This window comes from Lathyrus oleraceus, chromosome 2 (assembly GCF_024323335.1).
Source record: "Lathyrus oleraceus cultivar Zhongwan6 chromosome 2, CAAS_Psat_ZW6_1.0, whole genome shotgun sequence".
Lineage (NCBI taxonomy): Eukaryota > Viridiplantae > Streptophyta > Magnoliopsida > Fabales > Fabaceae > Lathyrus > Lathyrus oleraceus.
In genome coordinates, this window is record NC_066580.1 from 198,175,130 (window position 1) to 198,198,950 (window position 23,821).

At 38.2% G+C, this 23,821-nt stretch overlaps 1 long non-coding RNA gene across 1 annotated transcript; it reads left to right on the top strand.

Moving 5' to 3' along the window:
• The first annotated feature begins 20,590 nt into the window (after positions 1-20,590).
• LOC127118870 (uncharacterized) lies at positions 20,591-22,068 on the top strand. The gene is made up of 2 exons (XR_007802419.1): positions 20,591-21,514; positions 21,607-22,068. It is a non-coding gene; the product is annotated as an uncharacterized LOC127118870 (long non-coding RNA).
• The last annotated feature ends 1,753 nt before the right edge of the window (positions 22,069-23,821 follow it).

A 23,821-nucleotide genomic window follows, 5' to 3' on the forward strand; every position in this document is an offset into this window, starting at 1 on the left:
CTTCCCTTTTTTTTTTGGTTCGCCGGGATGCCCATTGTTGCCTGGACTATTTTATTCTTTTCGTCCAGCGGGTCTCTTTACACGAAGTATTTTTTAACTGCGTCCGCATTCACAGGGGATGGAAAATCTTCGCCATCCATGGTCGTTAGTGTAACACCCTTCTAAAATACCCCAAATATCTAATTAAAATAACAATAACAAATATATATATAGTAATTATGCACCAAGGGTGTCACACAACACTTCACACATTTCACCATAAAATTCAGTCATGCTCATTATTTAATTCAAAATAACATTTTTTGCATAATTCGCAGCGGATAGAAATCAAATCAACCATTCAAAACATATAACAGATTACATGTAAAATTATTCAACAATTAAAAACATCCCGTCCCGATGTTACATCTATCAGAGCATGACCCACTACGGAGACTACACTAGACTCCAAGCACTAGCTTCTACTCAATCACTGCTCGTTACCTGAAAAATAGTTGTAAGGGTGAGTTCTTCAATCGATATAATAAGCATTATAAATCATCATGTAATGCTAAGTAATTTAACACGTTTCATCACCCAAATCAGATTTACACATTCAGTAGCGGCACATCAACTCAAACATCATACTTAATATCAACACGATTCCACTCCTCAACTAAATTAAATATCCATACAACAAGCCAACAAAATGCAACTCTAATGAGACTCGACTCGTCATGCATGTGGTACCATTCGGAGTAAAACTCCCAACTTAAAATCATTGCCATTTTATTGGGCATCAAGGCATAAGCCTTCAACTTTCAACTTAAAATTTTTGCCAATCCAGGCCAACGTGGTGTGAGCAAAGCTCCGACTTCATGCATATGAATGTACATGGCATACACGACTTAAACTGCCGACAACATAATAAGAATAGCAATACAACAATGTTTTCAACAAAATCAACTTATAATCAACTTTGGCTCACCAAGCCTACAACTCAGTATTTTCAACAACATTAACACAACTTATCAACATATTTGTATCAACACTTCATAACATAAACTCAACAAAGTTACTCATCAAAATTAACGATAATAGGCCAATAACCAATTATGTTCACAACATTAAAATATCAATTTTTCCAATTTCCAACAGTGTTAACCGGTTAACGCCCTGGGTTAACCGGTTAACGCAGGACAAAACACACTTTCTGGAAAAACGCAACAGTGTTAACCGGTTAACGCCCTGGGTTAACCGGTTAACGCAGGCAAAACAGCACATTTCCACAAAATATAACAGTGTTAACCGGTTAACGCCCTGGGTTAACCGGTTAACGCAGACAAAACAGCAGTTCCTGCGCTAACACAAGGCAGAATGCAGAGTTCTCCGCATTTTCCGCCGTTGGAGGACTTCCGGACCTCCGATTCAATTTCCATAAAAAGCTATACGCTCGGGGGAACACGACTCACACAATTACGGACTCAATTACAGTTTTAATACAACTTATTCATCACAATATTTCAGCATTCAACATCCCAATTAGGGTCAATTCCACGGTTTATCACTACCCATGACATGTTAATCTATAATACCCATTAAACGACGATAAACCCCCCTTACCTGAGATAATCCGGCAATCTCTAAGCTTCAAGCTTTTCCGTTCTCCAACCTTTGCTCTCTAGCTCTTCCTTTTTGCCCTTTCTCCACTTTCCACTTTTCAGCCGCTTCTCTGTTTCACGTGAAAACTCTTTACCAAAAATGAAAACCCTTTTCTCTTATTCCAACTTATATATTTTCCACTAATTATTATTCCAAATAATAATAATAATAATAATAATCCAATAATTCAATTTATTTAATTAAATTAATAAATATATTATCAACTTAATTTAAATAATTCTCTTATTTTATTCGGGGTGTTACAGTTAGCAACAAGGCTCCGCCAGAGAAAACCTTCTTGACCACGAATGAACCTTCATAATTCGGCGTCCATTTGCCCCTTCGATCGTTTTGAGGAGGAAGGATCCTTTTCAGCACCATATCACCCACGTGATATACCCGAGGTCGCACCTTCTTGTCAAAAGCACGCTTCATCCTTTGCTGGTATAGCTGCCCATGACAGATGGCTGCTAACCTCTTTTCCTCAATCAGGCTCAACTCTTCATACCGGGTTCTTACCCATTCAGCCTCTTGCAACTTCACGTCCATCAGGACTCTCAAAGAGGGAATCTGAACCTCAACAGGTAATACAGCCTCCATTCCATATACCAATGAGAAAGGAGTTGCCCTAGTAGATGTACGCACCGACGTTCGATACCCAGGATACCAGTTTCGTACTTGCCACATTGTCAGCGCATTCAAATGCTATCCTGGAAACGAAGGGAACATGGGATCCCTTTGGCGTAACCAAAGCACTAACTCGTCCACATTAACCCCATCAGACATCAAAACCCGTTCGGATTCGGGGTCAGGCCCCTCCTCCGGGATCGGTCACTCTCAATCTTTCGATTAGAGCACCTCGAGACATCCTCATCAGGGAACTCAAACCTCATCGGTTGATAATTCTCCACGGGTCGTTGGGCGAGGTAATCAGACAATACACTCTCCTTGATTGCTTTCTGAGAGGTATACTGAATATCAACATTCTTTTGGCACTCTTGCAACCCGTCCGGTCAATGCTAGATCCTCAAACCCATACTTGATCGGATCCTTTTTGGAAATCCACAAAGTGGTATGAACCAGCACATACTGTTTCAGTCGGCGAGCAGCCTATGCCAAAGTACATCAAGTTTTCTCGAACAGTGAATGCACTGTTTCACAGTCGGTAAACTTTTTGCTAAGGTAAATTGCATGCTCTTTTCGACAAGACTCGTCATGCTGACCCAATACACCTCGTAGACCCCTCGAAGGCTGTCAAGTACAGATTAACAGTCTCTCTCCATAGGGAGGCATCCGAATCGGAGGCTCCTGCAACTTATTCTTTTATTTTTTCAATGCCCCTTGGCAATCATTATTTCACCTGACCGTTTGATCTTTTCTGTTCTTGAATGGGTTCCCACATGGCTGTTAGATGAGATGTGAACCATGACATGTAGTTCAATCTATCTAGGAGACCACGAACCTCTTTTCTGTATTCTCGGTTCAGGCATTTCTCTTATTGTTCTTTTTTGTTTTTTTGTTTTTTTTTTTAAGCAGGATCAACCTCAATTCCTCTTTTCCACTTATGATGAACCCCAACAGCTTACCGGATCGCACTCTGATAGTGCACTTGTCCGAATTCAACCTCAGTTTGAATTATCTCCACAGGTCAAACGACCTGCCCCAGTCTGCCAGATGCCCCTCTTCTGTTTGGGACTTTGCTATCATGTCATAACATTTGATTTCATGACGAATCATATCATGAAACAAAGTCACCATGGCTCTCTGATACAGGCACTGGCGTTCTGCTTCTTTAGAGGACGGTCTTCTCTCCATGGTAGCTTGTGCACAACGACATCGGTGTTCAACCCTGGCATATTCTGACATGACCAGGCGAAGGTATCCACATGCTCCTTCAACAAGGTTACCATTCTGCTCTCGACTCGCCTCTGAAGCGGCCACAATTTTCACTTCCTTCCTGACCTCGGCGGTGCTTGGAATAACAACCTCAACCCGCTCCTCGTGCGGCTGAATCACCTTCTCCTCTTGTCTTGACAACCTGGCTAATTTCCAGCAGATCACAATCTTCTTCGCCTTCTTCTTCAGCAAGATAGATTGGATTGTCGAAGTCATATGAGGGGTAACCAAATTGTTATCAATGAGATCCGGAGAATTATTTTTCGACTTTGGGACGAGACAAATCAAAAAAGAAAAATGAAAACAAACATTGCCATTTTTATTTGTTTTTAAACTGCAAAAATAAATGAAAAACAGGGAACACCGCTTTTTGACTGAAAAACATCCATTTATTAATGATGCAGAAAATGCAAATTTAAACATGAGGTGGCCCTTACAATGAACCATTACGTGTCGGGCAACACATATGGCTTTCATGCAAATAAAATCAAAACAGAAATCATTACTCTTCCGAATGAGTAACAGTGCTGATCTTTTTTAGGCCTTCCAGTTCTGGATTCCCATCCCTGGTGCGCACGACTTTATCCAACCATCAAACTTGCAGTTACCATCAGTCTCTTCACCCATCCCACAGGCGTGATCCGAATCTTCAGCAATTGCACTCACCATCGCCTGACCATGTGCCGGCATGGGATTGGCATTAACGTTGGGAGATGGAGCAAAATTAATGGCCTTGGAATCCACCAGATCCTGGACAACATTCTTGAATGCTCTACAGCCCTCAATGTTATGCCCCGGTGTTCCAGAATGGAATTCACACTGGGCGTTCTCATCATAGTTCGGAGGCCTCTGATCTGATCTCATCGGAACCATCGCCCTCGGCTGAACCAACCCAAGATCCATCAATTTCTTAAACAGAACAACATATGTCACGGGTGGCCTGTCAAAATGGCGATCAACCCCTTTTCCTCTCACTTGATACCCGGCTCTCTGTTGAGGTGATTGACGTTGCTGTCGGACTGACTGATTACCAGCAGGGATAGTTACAGCAGCAGTGTGCTGGTAGTAACGATCCCTACCGTGTCCTCCCTGGGCATACACAACACTTGATTCACCCTCATTCTTGCGCTGACCATTCCCGAATGGCTTCTTCGATCCTGATGCCGAAGCATTACCTCCCTGGATCTTCCCCATTTTCAGCCAACTTTCGATTCTCTCCCCTGCCACCACAATGTCAGCAAAGTTGGTTACCGGATAACCAACCATCCTTTCAGCAAAAACCCCTTGCAGGGTACCCATGAAGAGATCAGACATCTCTCTGTCCACCAGTGGAGGTTGAACTCTGGCAGCCAACTCCCTCCATCTTTGGGCATATTCTTTAAACCCCTCACTTGACTTCTGAGACATACCCTGCAGCTGGGTACGACTCGGGGCCATATCAGCATTGAACTGATATTGCTTGAAGAACGCATCCCCAAGATCCTGCCAGTTCTTAATGTCCGAGGATTTCAACTTGGTATACCATTCCAGGGAACCTCCGGACAGGCTGTCCTGGAAAAAGTACATCCACAGTTTCTGATCCATTGTGTAAGCAGAAATCTTGCGGACAAACGCTTGAAGGTGAGTTTCTGGACAGGAACTCCCCTTGTATTTGTCAAATGCGGGCGCTTTGAACTTTTGTGGGATCACAATCCCCTCGACCAGCCCCATGTTGGACATGTTGACCACCCCGGGAGTGGCATAACTCTCAAGTACCTTAATCTTCTCAGCCAGCAACTGAATTTCCTTATTTTGAGGCTGAACATTGTACTGACCCAAAGGCTCGTTGTGCATCGAGAACTGATCAGCCTCTCTGTCTTCCTCCCTATCCTCATCGAAGCCATAGAATGGAGGCACAAAATTATCCTTCAGATTCTGCCCCGGTTGGCCACCACCAGTAGCAGCACCAAATCCACCAGCATTGTTGTTCACCATACCTACGGTCGCTCTCTTTTCACCGTCCTTGGATCCACCCAGCCCCTGGTTGGAGACACCATCCAGGTTAACAACACTGTTAGCAGCTGAAGCTCGCTCGAGCTTCTCAACTTTGTCAGCCAAAGCCTTTTGACCAACTGCAAAACCCTGCATGATGTTGATCAGCTCAGTCATCTTGTCCTTCAACTCAAGAATGTCAGTGTTCGGAAGATCCATCAGTCGAGGAGTATTGCGTCTGGTGAAGTATCTGTGAGGGCGTGTCGAGTGCAAAGGTACAGCTCTACGAGCACGAGCAATGATTCCTGCAAAACAGCAAACAGGTTAATATGCATGAATGCAACGTCTATCCATATGAGGAAGATTCTGTCCTTTGATCTTGGTTTCATCGAGACAGATAATATTTTTCCAATAACATTCTGACATTCAGATGTCTCTCAACCAAATTCTCAATCCATAATACTCCCCCTATGGCTAGACGTAGGTTTAGTGCAGATGAATGCAAAATGAGAATGATGCAGATGTATGAATGCAATGCATTGTGCCATCCTCCAAGCCGTCTGATCATCTGCACTGAAGCCTGGTTTCTGAACTGATCATAACCATCTGAGGAATATGCAACCACAAATCCAACTCAAGGGTTCCGAAATAAACGGAACTGACAGATACACCATCATCATCACCAAACCACAATCTCTGAGCAGACACCCATCTGAATCGGCCCGGGGAATCCTGAAATAAACGGATCCCCACTGATAAATAACTCGGACAGCACTCCGGCGTCTCAGAAATAAACGGCCATAAATCCGACTTATAAATATGACTCTGATCCACAGAACCAAAAGTCACCATCAAGGTCACCATCTGAACATGCATCTGAAAGAATCACCCTCCCCTCACAGGTAAATTCTAATCAGGTCATCCTAAGGCGGATAATAGTCTCGACAATCGGGCAGAGATACTCAATGGGTTTGCCCTTTCGGGTGTGCCATTGTAGCTCTCCTGAGACCGTCTAAACTAAAGATCCGGGAAATGATCGGTCACCAGAGTCAACAGTTCAGATGACGTAACTCAACCAAAGTGGAATATCCACAGAGGCAAGCACTATCAAATGAACCTCGTCCGGCTTGTGGTACATCATGCTGCCAGGCACATGTTGACTTAACATGAAAGAGGCAACATGAGACCATACTAATCCTAGGTGTACACTCGGGCCTGGGTTTTAGCCCCACTCAGAACACCCACCCCAAACAGAGGAACCACCTGCACAGAGGACGACAACAACATGATAGTATGATGCATGCAAATATTTATGCAAATATATACAGGTTAGAATAATAAGTGCAATAAATCAAGCATCACAAGCAACCTAAACTATCCTAGAACGCTAGGAAGGACTCGCTTAGGGACAATGGACCAGCACAGGTCGACATCATTATTCCCCAGCAGAGTCGCCAGCTGTCGCATCCGCGAAAATCAACCGGCGGGACTCAAATAAAAACACAACACAGAGCCGCCACTGCGCGTTATTTATCCCAAGATAGGGAAAGGAAACGCTCAGAGAAACCTGGAAAGGAAATGGTCTTGCGACCAAAGAGAAAGGGTAAGGGAGTCGGTTACGCAAGGGGAAGGTATTAGCACCCCTCACGTCCGTCGTACTCGACGGGATCCACGTTCTAAAATAAAGAATAGGTTGCTAAAACATCACACACACACACACACAGGGGAACGCAGGTGGGGTTAAGAGAAGGGAGCTCGATAGGACGTCGCATCCTATGCCTACATATCTCGTCTGGAACGAGAATCAGAGCCACTGTAGTTCGGCTTACGCACGCCAAACAACACAAAACGCACAAACAGATGGCAAACATGGAGCCCAACAACCACTCGATGGAATTACGTCAGCATCCGAACCAAAACACTCAATACGGCAAACGTGGAGCCCGACCGCCAATCACTGGGCTTACGTCGGCATCCGAACCAAACACACAATCAGATAACAAGTAAACACACGCAAAAAAGGAAAAGGTTGCCCGGAGTGGTCTCGCACGACCACCTGCCTACATACCTCGTCTGGAACAAGGATCAGGGCGATGTAGTTCCCCCTCAAGGGAAAGAAAACCTAGCCAGAAACCAAGGGAAGACACACTACCAGGGAGCTGGACTCGAGCCTAGTGTTGTCATGCATCATTACCCTATGTTCAGGTTTCTACCTACTTGCACAACTGCAAGCTACTCCTATCCAGGAAGAAAGCAAGCATACAAGCATACAGATCAAAACAAGCATTTCAAACAAACATGTCAAACAAATATTCACATAGCACACACTATAACCAATCAAGTGGGCTCACACAATGGGTTTAACTGCCGAAGCAATTCATCTGTACATGGTTATTATTCGCTCTTAACCTTGCCATTACGAGGCTAAGGTGAAGCAGATGAAAAGGTGAAGTGAGGATGAGACCTCACAGCTCTTATCCCTGACCAGGGAGAGCTTCTGACAAAGGAGCGTGGGTCCAGAATGGAGGGACCCTTCTACGCTCAAAGACTCTGACTCGATTGTGCAACAGCACGAGATCTTGGGTTTGTGTCCCAATGCATCAACACACAGCCGTGTGAGCAGAGGGACGACTCACAGAGTAGTGGGGGATAGATTGCATATCCCTACCTTCCACCAATTGCCTCATAGAGGTCTTTACCTGCTTGGGCACAAAAAGTAAACAACCACAATCATTGCCTCTTAAGGAGGACTTCAGACATTTTGCCCGGCCAAATAACAGGCCGGGTCTCCAGACTACATGAAGAATAGAAGTCCTACCTCAAGTGGTTTAAAAACCAAGCAGCAGCAAGCAAGTTCTTAAAAGAACTGTAAGCAACTAAATGTACCTGAAAACAATCAAGTATCATCAGTACTCAGACAGACAACAATAAACAGCAAATGTTAATCAGTCAGACTATACAAATTAATGCACACAAAGGCAAGCTATAAGCTCAAGCTCAAGCTTCACAACCTACAAAACAAAGTTATGTTAGTTCTCAACATCAAACAACATCAACTTAATTGACTTGGTTCAATCTCCTTAAGCATTATGCTTTTCATCCTGAAAAAATCAAGCAAATGTGAGACACTGGACCACTAGGCCAAGCCTAGGGTCCAAAAGAGAGAAAAAATTCTAAACAGCAAGGGATCTTCAACCAAAATCAAATTAATGCAATTCAAAAGCAAGAGCAATTGATCCCATACTCATATCACTCATCATATTCATTTCATGACCAAAACATGTCAACTTATGTCAAACACAACACCAAAAACACAAACAGAATGACTTTAACCAAATCCATATCAAAACAATTCCAAAAATCCTCAAATAATTTACACCTAAACAGGACATATTCAAGGTATAGCATGTCAATTTTTAGCTCAATTGGACAAAAGGAACTATGTCAATGAAAATCAAGAAAAACAGACACAAATATATAAGCCAAACCATAACATCAACACATGCATTCACTTCAAAAATTCATAAGTCAATGAAAACAATTAAGAAATGAATGAGACCAAAACAGGGATGTCCTACAATGTGTCTACAACCATCATACCAAATTTCATCATCATCCAATACCATATGAGCATTTCACAAAGATATTCCAAACATATGTCACATGAACTTGCACATTTGACCAACAGAGATGAAAAATACCAATCAAATTGAAAATGCCACGTAAAAATCCAGAAAAATGTACATAGCATCTCAACATATCAATGATCATACATACAAAATTTCACTCCATTTCAACAATCATAGGCCAGTCAAACAATTTCATGAAGTTGCCCTAGTTAGGTGTGACACAAATTGTCACACCTAAGTTCAAAAATTCACATCTCACACCACAGGTATCAAAAATTCACAAACTTTATATGTAAATCACCAGCAACATGTCTACAATCACCACAAAAAATTTCAGACATTTCTTTTAAGGCATGAGAATTTCACATCAAAAATGGCAAAATATGCACAAATATACCACAAGTCAAACAACCCTAGGTCAAACCAATTTTTCACCAAGCACAATTTCTAAAATTATGCTCATAAAAAACTAGAGACAAAATGGGAGCTACCAAAGAAAACCTCATATTTTTCTGATCATTAAAATATTTTTTATGGATTTTTTAAGGTTTGTATGAATTTTAAAATAATTATTTGAATTATTATTAATTAATTAAATGAGTTCAGTGGCAGTTTTGTAATTCTCTAAGCCAGGCGCGGTAAACATCCAATTTGAAAATCCAAACGAGAAAACGGATTAAACACCATTTTTTTCCAGAATTTCTTCTCCTTCTTCACGCGTTTCCAGATTCACTCAAGAACTCAAGAACACTAAACCTTAACCAAAATTCACAAGCGGATAGGCGTTGAAAAGGTCTACTCACGTGGAGTCCAAATATCATCATGATTCATCCTAATTGTCCCTAAATTTCACGAATCGAACAACTTAGGGTTTCACATCCTAACTTCTAATCAACATAACTCGAGCTAGGTTTCACTATTTTACAAACCAATTGCACCACTGGATTCTACATCAAACAGTCTTTAAAACGCATATAAGCATTCATTAATCCATGAGATTCGAAAAATTACCTTGATTCGAAGGCAGTGGTGATTCGTGATGAATTTGCTCGAGAAAGTCCAAAACAGATGGAGCTTAAGCTTGTGGAAGTTGACTGGAATGCTCAGGTTCGATTGGATTAGCTTCTAATGGAAGAATTCTTCAAAATCCATGGATGCACCTTGTTTGGACAGTTGCGAATCAGGCCTCTCTTGATGTTGATTTCCAAAAACAGTTGAAGTAGATGATGAATGGAGATCGAATCCAAAAGTAGCTTGCCAAACGATCAAGAATTGGAAGAGATCTTTGGATTTTGGTGTGATGTGTTCTTGAAGAATTTTGATGAATTTGGAGAATTTGAGATTGTGATTTTGGGAATTGTGAAATCTGTTAGAGTTTGTTAGGATTAAGAACTTATACCTCCAATTAACCAAGCCTTAATCACCTTAATTAACCAAATGGAAAGTGATTAGCAAATGTGTCATTTTCAAGCCAAGGGCAAAATAGTACTTTCATATGCCAGCCAATGACAGCTCATTGCCAGCTCACACATGTCCTAAACATCTGTCATGAGCTGTTGCCACTTGTTTCATGTTGATTGGATATGTATTTTAGAATTTCACTATGTCATGGCTATGTTATGCATTTTCAAGTTCATTCCAAAAGTGAAATATCAGACCATGAGGCCTTGGCATGTTATGATGATTCCAACAATTTTCAAATGTCATTTGTGAGGTGTTGCAAAAATCCCCACTCAAAAATTCTCATTATTTCACAAGTTGGACCATTTTGCCCCTGGATCTTTAACTGTACACTTGAAATTTGACTTTTTGCATTGACCATTTTTGAGGAATTCCAATTATGCACCATGAAAGTACATGTCAAATGGAGTTTGTGCATAAAAAGATCACCCAATTTGGACACTCCATGTGGAAGTTATGCCCCTCTGATTATGGGTCATTTTTGAAATTGACTGGACCATAACTTGACAACCATACATGGGATTTTCAAGTTCTTGGACTTTTTGGAAAGTTGAGAACAAGATCTACAACTTTCATGTTGAACAAATTTTCATTTGAAGCTTCCTTGGACATGTAATTTTGAAGTCAAAAACTTTCCATTTTTGGAAACTTCCATTACAAGTCACTTTCTATTTTTGGCAATTTTTGTTCTGACTTTATTTTCTCCATTCTTAAGCTTTGAAATGTCAAATAACACTTGTTCCAACATGAATGAAGTGTATCCAACTCATTTTCACCTCCAAATCCATTAAATCATGCACAGTTGACCACAGTTGACTTTTTCAACTGATAGATGAATTTGGCCATACACTGATCAATCTGAGCCCCAATTCTCTGATGAAATGGCCCAAGGGTGAAACCCTAGCCTCAATAACCTCCATACAATCACATGATGATCCCCATCTCCATTGTAGACCCCATCTCCTAGTCATGCCCTGATTGGCCCAATGCAACTGATTAGGGTTGACCAGTGGTCAAAACCCTAATCTCAAGGTGTATGCTTCAACACTTGATGATGACAAGACCATGATGATGATGATGTATCACTTCAAACAAGATGAAGACCAATATCCTTTGAGAATCATGAAACCCTAATTTGGACCTCCACATCCTCAGATGATTAATGATCAGTCAATAAAACCCTAGGCTTGCACATGACCTCTTATCTTCTGATCAAGACTTGTGAGGATGACTTGCACAATGTATCCACATGATATGCAATATGCAATGCCTAATGACCTAAAAAATGATATGTAATATGTTATGCTAGTCCCAAGAGAGGAGGGCAAATTTTGAGGTGTTACACTTACAACCATAAAAAGGCATATATTTTGAATCCTAACTCTGAAGGAGGAAGTAAATGTGGAATATGGAAGAAACCAGTAAGGCAAGATTATTGGTACTGGGAAGACTAGTGTTATTTTATGAAGTACTGGTGGTTTAGACTCTGTAAATATCTGATGTTTATCCAGTTGTTGATGAATCTAAAAAGAATCATGATATTTTTTTAAGAGTATTGTTAGAACAATGATGTTTCTTAGAAACAATCTCAATTACAGATTAAAAGCGGCACAAAGAAAGGTATGACTATCTATATGTTTTTATGAAATAGTTTTTAATCATATTTATTTCTTTGTCATAATAGCCTCCTATTTATAATAAAAGAATTACACTTCACTATGTTAATTCTACTTCTATCATAATGACATAGAATCTTATTCTATATCAGAGTCAAGCATCTTTATCTTTTAAAGATATGTGCTTAAATCTGATTGGAGCAGCAAAGTCTAATGATATTCAGAAGCTACTATGATTAGAAGCTCTGAACCAACTTATGATGTATAATAGCCTCTCAAGGATCTCAGACTCTTAAACTCAAAATAAGGTTAACTGCCTCTAACATGCACAAAAGTGGACAAAACTTTTCTCTAGCTCTGGCACCTGTCCTCTTGCGTATCATAAATATGGAATGTGTTCTGACACGTCAATTATTATTATTTGGTAAAAACTCATCTAATCTTGTTGTTTTGTCTTAGTTAATACGCTTCTAGCCTGTTTGTCTGTGTATTCTATTTTTGATTAAAATTATATTACACTTAAAATCACACTTTACATATCAAACGCATACTCCCTCTCTCTCTCTCTCACACACACACACACACACACACACACACACACACACACACTTTCCACACTTTTTTTCTCAAGCCTCCTCTGAAAAACTCCTTTTCAAAAATAGAAAACAATGGAAACCCTAAAACCTCCTTCTACAAGGGAATCCTCGTGAACTGCTCATCATGCACATATGTAGGTCGAATCAGGAAAAAGTTTGACTATCGAACCAAAGATCATGTATATCAATCAGAATGATATAAAGCTTTTGGTTGAAAAAATTATTGACTTTGACTCATTTAATCAAAATGGTTATGACCTTTGGAGCTACTTCAGATTACAAGAGTGGTACTCATTCTTTGATATGCTAAATGGACCAACTTACTCTCATCTAGTAAGAGATTTTTGCATTAGGGCTGAAGTTTTTGATGAATATTATGCGTATATGGAGCTAAGTCTATTGGTTCAAGATGAAAGTTCCTTGAAATGAAAGAGTGGAGAAGAAGTGGGTTTGAAAAAGTTTGAAAAAGTTTGAAGAAGTAGAGATTAGATCAGCAGTGATGGGTGTTAAAGTTATCATCACTTAGAAGACAATTGCTAAGCTTTTGAAGGTACCAAATTTTGGAAGGTTTATCTTGAATACTAAGGAAAACAGCCCTGAAACTGAAGCCATCAAGGAACATTTGTTTGAAAACTATGAAAATTTGTGTTCTTATGACTATGGAAAGGTCAAGAATATGAAAAAGGATTTTAAGCTTCTATTCAAAATTCTTATTGGTTGTCTGATCCCTAGAGAATGTAGCACTTATCAGATTCCATGGGATTACAAGCACTTCATTTTCTACCTGGAAAATGAATATAAAATCAATCTTTCTACCTATATCTTCAATCATCTATGTGAAGCTATCAAGGAGAGCATGAAGCATCACAAGAAGAATGTGCCATATGTTAGACTCTTGTCTAAACTGCTTTATCATGTTCGTCTTATTTGATGCCCTTAAAACTATTTCTGGTGATGAGGATCTCGAGGAGATCCACGGAAACATTATGTCTGCTTCCGTTCTAACCAACATGAAGCTTCTGAAGAAGAGTGAAGTTGTTACTTCTAAAGTGCCTCTCTTAGTTAAATTTACTAATCTTGATTATCTGGAGGATTATCTTGTCATTGCCAAGATGGATAATCCTGAAGTAATCATATTATACACTGAACAAACATTCAAAGAAGTAATGGTTATAAGGTACAAATACTTACCCAATAATCCTATTGAGGTGTTCAAAGCTTCTAAAAACAGAAAGCAGATTGCTTCATAATCTTAGAAGAAAGTTCAGAAGCCTTCTAAGAAAAATAAGAAGATTGAGAAATAGATTGAAGAAGCAATTTCATCCACTGAGTTAATGCCCTCTAAAACCAGAAATGGAAGAACTCTTCTGAAGGAATCTTCTTCATTTGTCTCTACTAATGCACCTTTAAGGAAGAAGAAATTGAGGAAGATGGTTGTTCCTTATGATATTGAAGAGGAAAAGGAAAAATAGGTTGTTGGTGTTCCCTTGGTGAGAAGGAAGTTGAATACAATTGTTGTAGTGTATGAGAGTGTTGTTGAACCTTTTTTCAGGGGTGCCCAATTGTTGGCATTTGCTCTGTTGGAGTATGCAGAGAAGCATCCTGATACTTATAATATTTTGTTAGAAGAAGTTGTTATTGATAAGGATGTTCAAGCTGCTGAAGTTATTGTTGGGTTAAATTCTGTTGAGGCTGAAGCTTTTGGTATTCCTGAAGAAGTTATTTCATAAGCTATTATTGAAGAGAATCTAGCTACTTCAAAAGCTCTTAATACTGGTATGACAGGTATAAATCTGAACTCTATCTCGGATAATGGTTTTGATTATTCCTCCCTAAATCACAAATCTCTTACACCCTCACCAAATCCCACACCCAATAAATCTCCAAAACATGCATCATCCCCTGTTAGTGAATCATCTGATGTTCATAAACAACGAACATTATTTTCTGCTTCTGAATAACCATCACCTCTAAACATCATGCTTGAACCTTCGATAGATATTTCTAGTGGGAAGCTTCCTCCAATTCTGAATCAGAATATGATGAAGTAGGATTTAATGCTCACCTTAACCTCAAATCTATCACCCCCTTAAACCTGTCTTTATTAGACCTATCCAAGACATTCATATTCAAACCTTCTCTCCTCAAGAGCTACCATCTAACCAAAAATGTTCTACTTCTGAATCTGAACATGTAACCTTAATCCAACCAGAACCTACTTCTCCACCAAAAACTCAACCACCTCAACCATCACCTAAATCCATACATCATAAAGATCCTATCCATGTTCAGACTCAATCCCAAGATCAACGTGCATCTGAACTCCAGATTGAAACTAAAAAAATTGTTCAAGATCTATCTCTAGTTAAATTTACATATGAACCTAGAATTGAATATGTATGAATCTCATTTTACCTTTTTCATCTAGAAACTTCCCTAACCTAATTGTCCAAGAAAACCGATCCTTCGGCCCTTCATAGACTAACATTCCATCTCTTCCACATGTTATCCAAATCAACCTAGAAGAAATCAAAACTATCTTTCTTGATAAAGTGCAGAATTTGGTTGATGGGATGATTTCTGCTTCTGACCTAATAGCTTATCTGCTAAGTGGGATGCTCTCCAGACCTCTATTGTATCAGTCATTTAGAATTTGAAGGATGTCACTTTAGAGTCTATCACATCTTATAGCAAAAGACAAGAGCTTTTGGAGGAAAAGATGGCATATATTGTTGCTACTCAATAAGCCATGCTTATCAAGAAGATATGGATGATAGGATGATAGGATGAAGGAAATGACTTCCAGACAAGACATTACGAGTGCTGATTTGAAAGTCGTTACGGATCTTCTGAAGAAACCATAGGCTTGGGACTTAGAACCTATTATGTGTTTTCTTTATTCATATCCTTGAACTTATTGTTTAATGTTAATATTTCCTTAAAAATATTATCATTTTTGCCTTCTGTCTCATTTGCTCACGTGTGTTATACTAAGAGTTATATTCTTTGGGAATCTTTATGTCTTTTGATAAAATTAAAATTGTTTTTTTTTTGCTCAATTGGTTGAAATTTCTTTTTACTTCTCTGACAATTGTCCCTGACAATGGTTGACCCAGAAGGTTGGGCTTCTTCATTTGTTAGTTGTTGGTGCTCCACCATAGTGTTGATCTCCCTCACCATAGTGGTCTTAGTGGAGACAAGAACTTTGGTCGTTTTAGAAGGAGTGCTCATGTTGATTGAGAAGCAAAAGAGTTGGGTGAAGATGTGAGAAATTATACTATGAATGCATTCTTTTATAGAGGATATTGATTGTTTCTTCAGTTTCTTATGATGGTTAAATCATATATGTTCTTTAATGGTACTCTAGGTCTTCTAGCTCATTATTGCAATGATTACTTCTGATGCTTCAAATTCTTGGAAACGGAAAGACGCCAGTCTGACCGTATTGAGAAGTGGAGAAACATTTTCAACCAATATAAGTCATTTCTCTTTCTTTAAAAATCGTGATTAATTATCTCGGAAGTGCAAAAGCTGTTTTTACTTATTTTTATCAGAATTTATCCCACATATTTTTTTCTCAAATATCTTCTCTCTCTCTCTCTCTCTCTCTCTCTCTCTCTCTCTCTCTCTCTCTCTATATATATATATATATATATATATATATATATATATATATATATATATATATATATATATATATATATATATATATATATTGACATGTTATTGTTTACTTTTTGTTCATGAAAAAAGGAGGCGAAAATCATGGGAGTATTTAAGAGAATTAAAGTATTTTTGAAATTCTTTTATATACCTAAACCCTAATCAGAGCTCATTTTATGCTTAAATCTGAACATATATTTTCTTATGCTATCAAGATAAGTTTAATTAACTTGGATACATAGGGGGGGCTTACAAAAATCAACATCTGAACTATTAGACTCAGGGGGGCCTTACAAACCTTAGACTCTGATGTTGTCAAGTTAATTAAACTAACCAACCATTATTGTTAAATACATTTGTTTGTCATCATAAAAAAGGGGGAGATTGTTGGAACAAAATTGTTCACATCCATTGGGTTTTGATGATAACAAAGTACTTAAAAAAACAATTGGATATACTAACATATGTTCAAATGTGCATGATCATAAAGCTTAAATTCAACTCATAATTGACCCTGCTGAAAGCCTTTGTTGACAAGCTGAATGTCTCTAATTCTGATGGATCAAAATCTGATGAATATGAAGGATCAAACTCTGAACGTGGTGGTTCAACTTCTGAAGGTTCAGGCTTTGGTCATGATACTTCTTCCTTTTGTGACAACTCAGACTCTAGAGACCTCAACTTAAGGTTCTAAGCTTCTGATACACAGTTTATCTCCATAGAACACCTATCTTGTCAACACCAGACTTAGAGGAAAATTCAACCAAAGTCTCTTAGTGTAAGGCTCAAGAAAAGCTGATGTGACTTCTCTAGTTCTCCCCTTCGTCTGGTTGATACCTAGTATGATAAAGATACAGTGGACTATGTTATTACATGTTGGTTGTAGATCTTAACAAGAATCATCTTCCAACAACTCTCTCTTGGAGATGCTGCATTTCAAAGATTCACATATGCAAATAACTTTCAAATGACTCTTTTTCTGCCTCTATAAAAGAGAGCTGGAGATTTGAAGGAAGGTTAACAACAATCAAACAACTATCAAATATTCTAACATAATGCATTAAGTACAAACTTTGAGCTAAATTGTCATTTGTTTATTTGCACAAGCTCTTAAGATTTCTTATCTTTGTATATCTTAGAAATCTTAAGTGTTAAGAATATTTGTGGTTATTGTAATACTTATATACTTCTGATTGTGTATCAAAGTATAGTTGTAATCATTTCTACTAAACTGTTTGTTCAAAGTAGAGGAAGTCTCTTGCAAGGTTGCTTGAGCAATGAAGTCTCTTGCAAGATTGCTTGAGCAGTGAAGTCTCTTGCATGTGTGCTTGAGCAGTTAAGTCTCTTTATGATGTAATTGAACAGAAGTCTCTTGCAGGATTGCTTGAGTGGGAGTCTCTTTCTGGTTTGATTCAGCAGTTGAAATCTCTTTCTGGTTTGATTGAGCAAAGTTGTAATCAGTTTGGTTGTAGTGAAAATCTCTTGTTGGACAAGGGGACTGGACTACGCCCAGTTTAGGAGAAGAACCATGATAAAATTTGTATGTTGATTTACTTCTTGCTTATGATTGTTTATCATTCTTCTACAAACTAACTATGTGTTTAGACTCTAAACTTGTTCAGATTCTGAAGTTGGTTTTTCAGAAGTAGAAAAAGAAATGCATACATAATTCAACCCACTCCCCCCTTCTTGTGTATTTTTCTAACCTTCAGTCACTACCAAGGAAATTTAGAGAGGAGAACCTCCTTATTTTCACTGGAATTTGTCAACACCAATGACAACAACCTCAATTTTGTAAGCAACCTGAAAATATCTACCAAATATTCAAGAAATATTAGTTTCAAGACCACGTCTCCTTCAATCAATTACAAATCTCTCATTATCAAGATCTGGAATCAAATCGAAGTTGAAGATGTAAGAGTTTTGTTACAAGAGCTTTGAACTTTAAAAAATAAAGGTTGTTGATTTTTCAAAGAATCACACAAAAATATGGTTATGAATTTGTTGATCCGCTAATTGAAAAATGATGACAAAAATATTTTATATGTTCTTGAGATTATGCATAAAATATGGTTGAAAAAATTAGTTAGTTGTGAATCAAGAGCAATTCATGATTTGAGTCAGAGAACAAGTGAAGTGGAATAAAAGAAAAATAGAGTTTTGACCCATTTTTCAGTTGATTTGAATCAAGAGTAAAGTATGAATCGAATTAAAGATCTCGTTATTCAAATCAAGTGTTAATTCTTATTCGAATCAATTCAAGCAGAGCCAAGTGAAAAATATGAGAAAACTTTATTATTCAAATTAGGTGTAAAGTCTGATCGAATCAAATCAATCAGAGGTGACCAGAAAATGCCTGATATGAATCAGGTGTAAATTCTGATTCAAATCAAAGTGTTTGAAAACCTTTGGTTTTCCTCTGTTCAATTTGATTTGAATCAACATATGTGCTTGATTCGAATCAAACACACAAAATCTCAAATTTTCACAAATTTCAAAACACTGTGATTTTTCTTTCCACCTGTCGCTACGCGAAAAATACAGAGTCGTCATCGGTTTTTATTTATTCCAAAGGAAAGAGAAAATATCGAGAAAACCCCAAAGAATGGTCATCGCAACCACGGACAGGTTCAGAAGTCGGTTATGCAAGGGGAAGGTATTAACACCCCTTACATCCATGGTACTCCATGGGAACCATCTAGGATGTTTCCACTTACGTGAATGTTGTTTATCGAATTACTTGCTTGCTAAAGGTTTGCGGAGTGGAGGTATATTTTAAATTAGTGTGCTCGCCAAGGATTTGGATTCTCGTGCCTACGTATGCCCACTTGTTGAAGTGAGAAATCAGAGCCTCATAGTTCGTGGGTAGAAAATGTTCTTTGTTTTGTTGATTTTATTACCTTGAAGAAGGGTTTTCGATTGTGTCGCCCTAAGGCTAAAACAAAAGGTTTGAATGCGTTGAATTAGTTTTAGACTTTGATAAATGTGTTATTGATTTCAGATTGCACTAAAGACTATGGATACATGTGAGTATCTCGAACTACCAAGCTAAATGTCTTGTGTTCGAAGCATTCAGAACGAGTGTATGTAAGCTTCATTCTCATCCCTTCTTTACCACTTAAGGCTCGTGACATACAATTCTAATCGTATTTATTGTGTTTTTGAGTTTGATTTGAGAAAAGACCGCTTGACGTTGGATCAAGGGTTTGTTTATTGTTTTTGAAAGAGTGATCGTTCTTAATGCCTGAGGAAATGCTAACAAGCAATCAAAGATAAAGCGAGTAAAAGCATACATCTAAAAGAGGAGGGGGTACATGTAAAGTAAGGGAATGCAGGAAATAAAAGGTCTCATTGTCAGGTAGCCCAAGAGAAAGCCTTGTGTGTGTAATTGTATCTTATACTAACAATCGGATAATGTAAATACAAATCAAGTCTCCCTCGGGTAGTGCCATGAATGCATTCCATTATTGCAATAAAAGATTATAAGTCCTCGGAAACTCCAAGTTGCATAGGTCAATCACACAAGTCCAAGTCCAAATGCTAGGGTCCTAATGAGAAATCCCTAAATCCTTTGTCCAAAGTTCTTTCCATGCTCGGGTTATTATCTTTTTTTAAGTTCATTTTAGAATGAAGGTGAAGAATGTACAATATGGAATATAAAGCAAAATAAAAGAAATGTTAAGTAAATTGCAAAAATAAATGTTAGAAGTTAGATGTGAAATGTAAAAGTTAGGTACTGAATTTAAATGTTAGATGCGGAGTTTAAAAGTAATAGTTAATTGTTAGGTGTTAGGAATCAAGATTAATCAAAATCAAAAGAGGAATTATAAGAGAATTAATATCAATATAAAAAATCTAACAAAATTCTAATGTTAACCAATTAACAAAAATGAAATTCTAGAATTATTAACAATTAAATTCTAAACACAATTACCAACAATGAAAAATCTAAACAAAACTATCAATCAATTCTAAAATGTTTAATCGAAATTAATTCCTAAACAATTATTAATTATTATTATTAACTATCCTAATTAGCCACAATTGAAGCCTAATTAATGAAATTATCCTATTAAACCAAATGATCCATTAGCATGGGCCTCAATTGAGAGGACTAAGCCCAATCCTATGGGGTGTAAGGCCAAGTGATGGTGTGTTATGCGAAACAGACTCGGGCTCATCCAAGGCCCAAAGCAAAAAGAAACAAGAAGGAGCCAAAGGCTCACTTCCTGCATCTTCCTCATGATCAGATGTGACCACGAGAATGAAATAGGTCGCGAAGGACCAGGTTGCGCCGACTCCGTCGTCGATAGCGGCAATCTCAAACGACGACGCCTCCGCGCCACTCTCTGAATCCTTCTGTCCTAATAGAGAAACGACTTATCCACCAACACCAAACGATAGATAACGTGATTCGGTGCTTACCAGCGACGACAACGACGAGTTCGAAGCTCTGATCCTTCGATCCTCTCCGGCGCGATATGCTTTTGTTGCATGGCTACGTTTCACTTTCTCGTTGCTTTTCACGATTGGCTTGGTGCTTAGAATTGGTGTGGTGACGTTGTTGTGTTATTTCTGTCTGCAGGTGGAAGACTTCCAGAGCTCCTGTTTGAAAATGGAGGAAAGTTCAAAGCTCCAAGACGAAGCCAATCGGAGATGATGAAGATGAGATCGCCGGAAGTTATTCTGGTTGAGATGGTGCGGATGGATAACGTAGAAACAGGAGAATGTTGAAGAAAGAGAGAAAGAGTTTGATGAGGATATGAGGTGCGGGAAGAAGGATCGGATTTCTGTTGTCCATTTTTGTGAATCTTCTATGTAGTTCTATTATGAGGATTAGTGGAATTTCTGAATGGTTGCAGAAAGATGGCGGATTCGGTTTTGATCGGTGGCAGGTCGTTAAAGGAAGCTGTGAAGGTTGTTAGAGTTTCAGTTAGAGGCACTGTTCTGCGGATTGAGGGGTGAGTTGACGGAGAGGAATGGGGAGTGAAGAGGTTAGAGGCGCAAGAGGAAGAAGAAAGTGGAAGATTTTGAAGAAGAGGTTCGTTATTAGTGGCTTCTGTGCTTTTCATAGAGTTTTTGAATCTGTGTTTTAAATTGCAACTCTTCGTTTACGGCTTTGTGGCTTTGCAGCTTTGGATGCTTTGAGGCGTTTACAGGTTTTCATTTGATTCCGTTCCCTCGTTGGCCCCCTTCTTTAGTGAGCTGCATTTCAGCTGGTGTAAAGCTTTGTTTCATGTTCAATAGCTGCGATTGGCGTTTGTATTGTGGCAGCTTGTGTTTGCTGGCTTACGGTTAGCTCGCGTCGTTTGCAGCATTCGGATGCCGTTTGGCTTGTTGCAGCTTGCAATTTACGCTGCAGTTTCTGGTTGGAGTGTTTGTTGCAGCTTCGGGTTTGGCTTACGTCGCCGTCGGCTTGTAGCTGCGGTTTATTTTGGCAGCAGCTTTCTGAGTCGTGGTTTAGTTCCATTTTGTACCTCGCGGTTTCAATTGCCTTGTTGCGTGTTTTGGTGTAGCTTCGCGTTGTACTTTGCTGATGTAGATTGCAGCCTTTATTCACTTTCCAATGGCATTTTTTCTTCTCTTATTTGGATATTACCATGGACTTGGATATGTTTATTATTCTTTGAATTTGTTTATGAAGACAGACTGCATAATGAAAAACTGGATGTGGGAATGGGATTAGTAAAAATGGATTTTGTTAGTTTGTATATGGATTTAGGAAATAGTTGAAATGAATTAGATAATTGGATTTTGGAGTTGTAAAATGGACTTTTTTGGTTTAATAAATGGATAAGAAATGGTTTGGATGAATTGGATGATTTGGACAAAACAAAAAGGATAAATGGGCTTAAAAATGAATAGGCTTACTCTAACCCGAAATGATTAAATTTCCAAAATCAAATCGACTTTTCAAGAATCAATTTGAATAGTCCAACTCAACTTGAACTTCTAAAATTAATTCGAAAAAGAGTGAAATGATTTCTAAAACCAAATTTATTTTCAAAGATCAAATCTAACCTCAAAATCAATTTAAACTTCAAAAGTTAATTTGAAGTTGAAATCAATACGAAGTTAGAATTATTCAGAACAATTATTATGACACGATGACAAAATGATGATTGCCTATGCAACAGACAGATGCGACTTGTAAATCGAATTGAACCATGCTTATTCAAATGAAATAAATGGATGAGGATGATATGCAAATGTTTGGGATTACTGACCTATATGATTATGTGAAGGGTAGGGCGAATTTTGGGGTATGACACCACCTAACTTGAATCAATAAGATATATGACTCTTATTATGATTATTCATCAATTTGACAAAAAACATCATGATCAAGTCTAACCAATGGTTTATGCATGCTAAAAACAAATCATTTCAAAACTTGATCCAGAGAGATGCAATCAAGAAGGAGACTCAATAATCGAAAGTAAATCAAAATGAAAGTGATAAGACAAGCAACAAAATAATCGTATTGGGTGATCCCATGAATGTATTAGGGACATGCAATTACACTTTAGTCATGCTAAACTTAAAAGCATGAAAGAAATCTCTAGTGCTTAGCGCATTGGTCATTAAGTACTTAGCTTGAAACCCAAGATGCACTTTTCTCTTTTCTTTTACGGTCCATATATAATTAGGTTTGTCTACTGTTTCATTATTTATAAAGTGAATAAGGACAGAAGAACATTCTAAAATGAAATTCCATAAATCACAATCAATTGAGTAAAAAAAATTATTCTTTCTTTCCATATACCAAACCTTTCACCATCATATTATGGATGTGTATTCATGAAAAGTCCCTTGTCAAAAAAAATAAATATTTGAACTTATCATACTATCTCTTTAGGCAGTTATTCCTATAACAGGAGTTAGGCTCCAATGCCACTTGTTGACCAAGTAATTTTAAACTCAAGAGGGGGAGGGTGAATTTTGTTTATAAAAATGTTTAGGTTAATTTTATAAAATAAATAGAGAGTAGGTAGCGAAATAGATGAAGGAAAGAATGAAGAAGAGACGAAGAGAAAGAGATATATCATAAATGAAATAAAGCGATGGAAAATAAAGAGACAAGGGAAAGAGAACATGCCCTAAAGATTTATACAAGTGTGACCTAACCACTTGGCATACTCATGTCCCCAAGAGCTTCATCTTGAGAGTTCCACTAAAGATATGATTTTTTCACAAGTTATGTCCACGAACCTTCTCATAATCAAATGGGGATTTTAACGGGCTAATTCCACAAAGTAAATAAGAGATTTTGAAAGGATAATTTCTTAACCAAACAAGATGTTTTAACATGTTAATCTCCAAACCAAGCAAATATTTTTATTGGCTC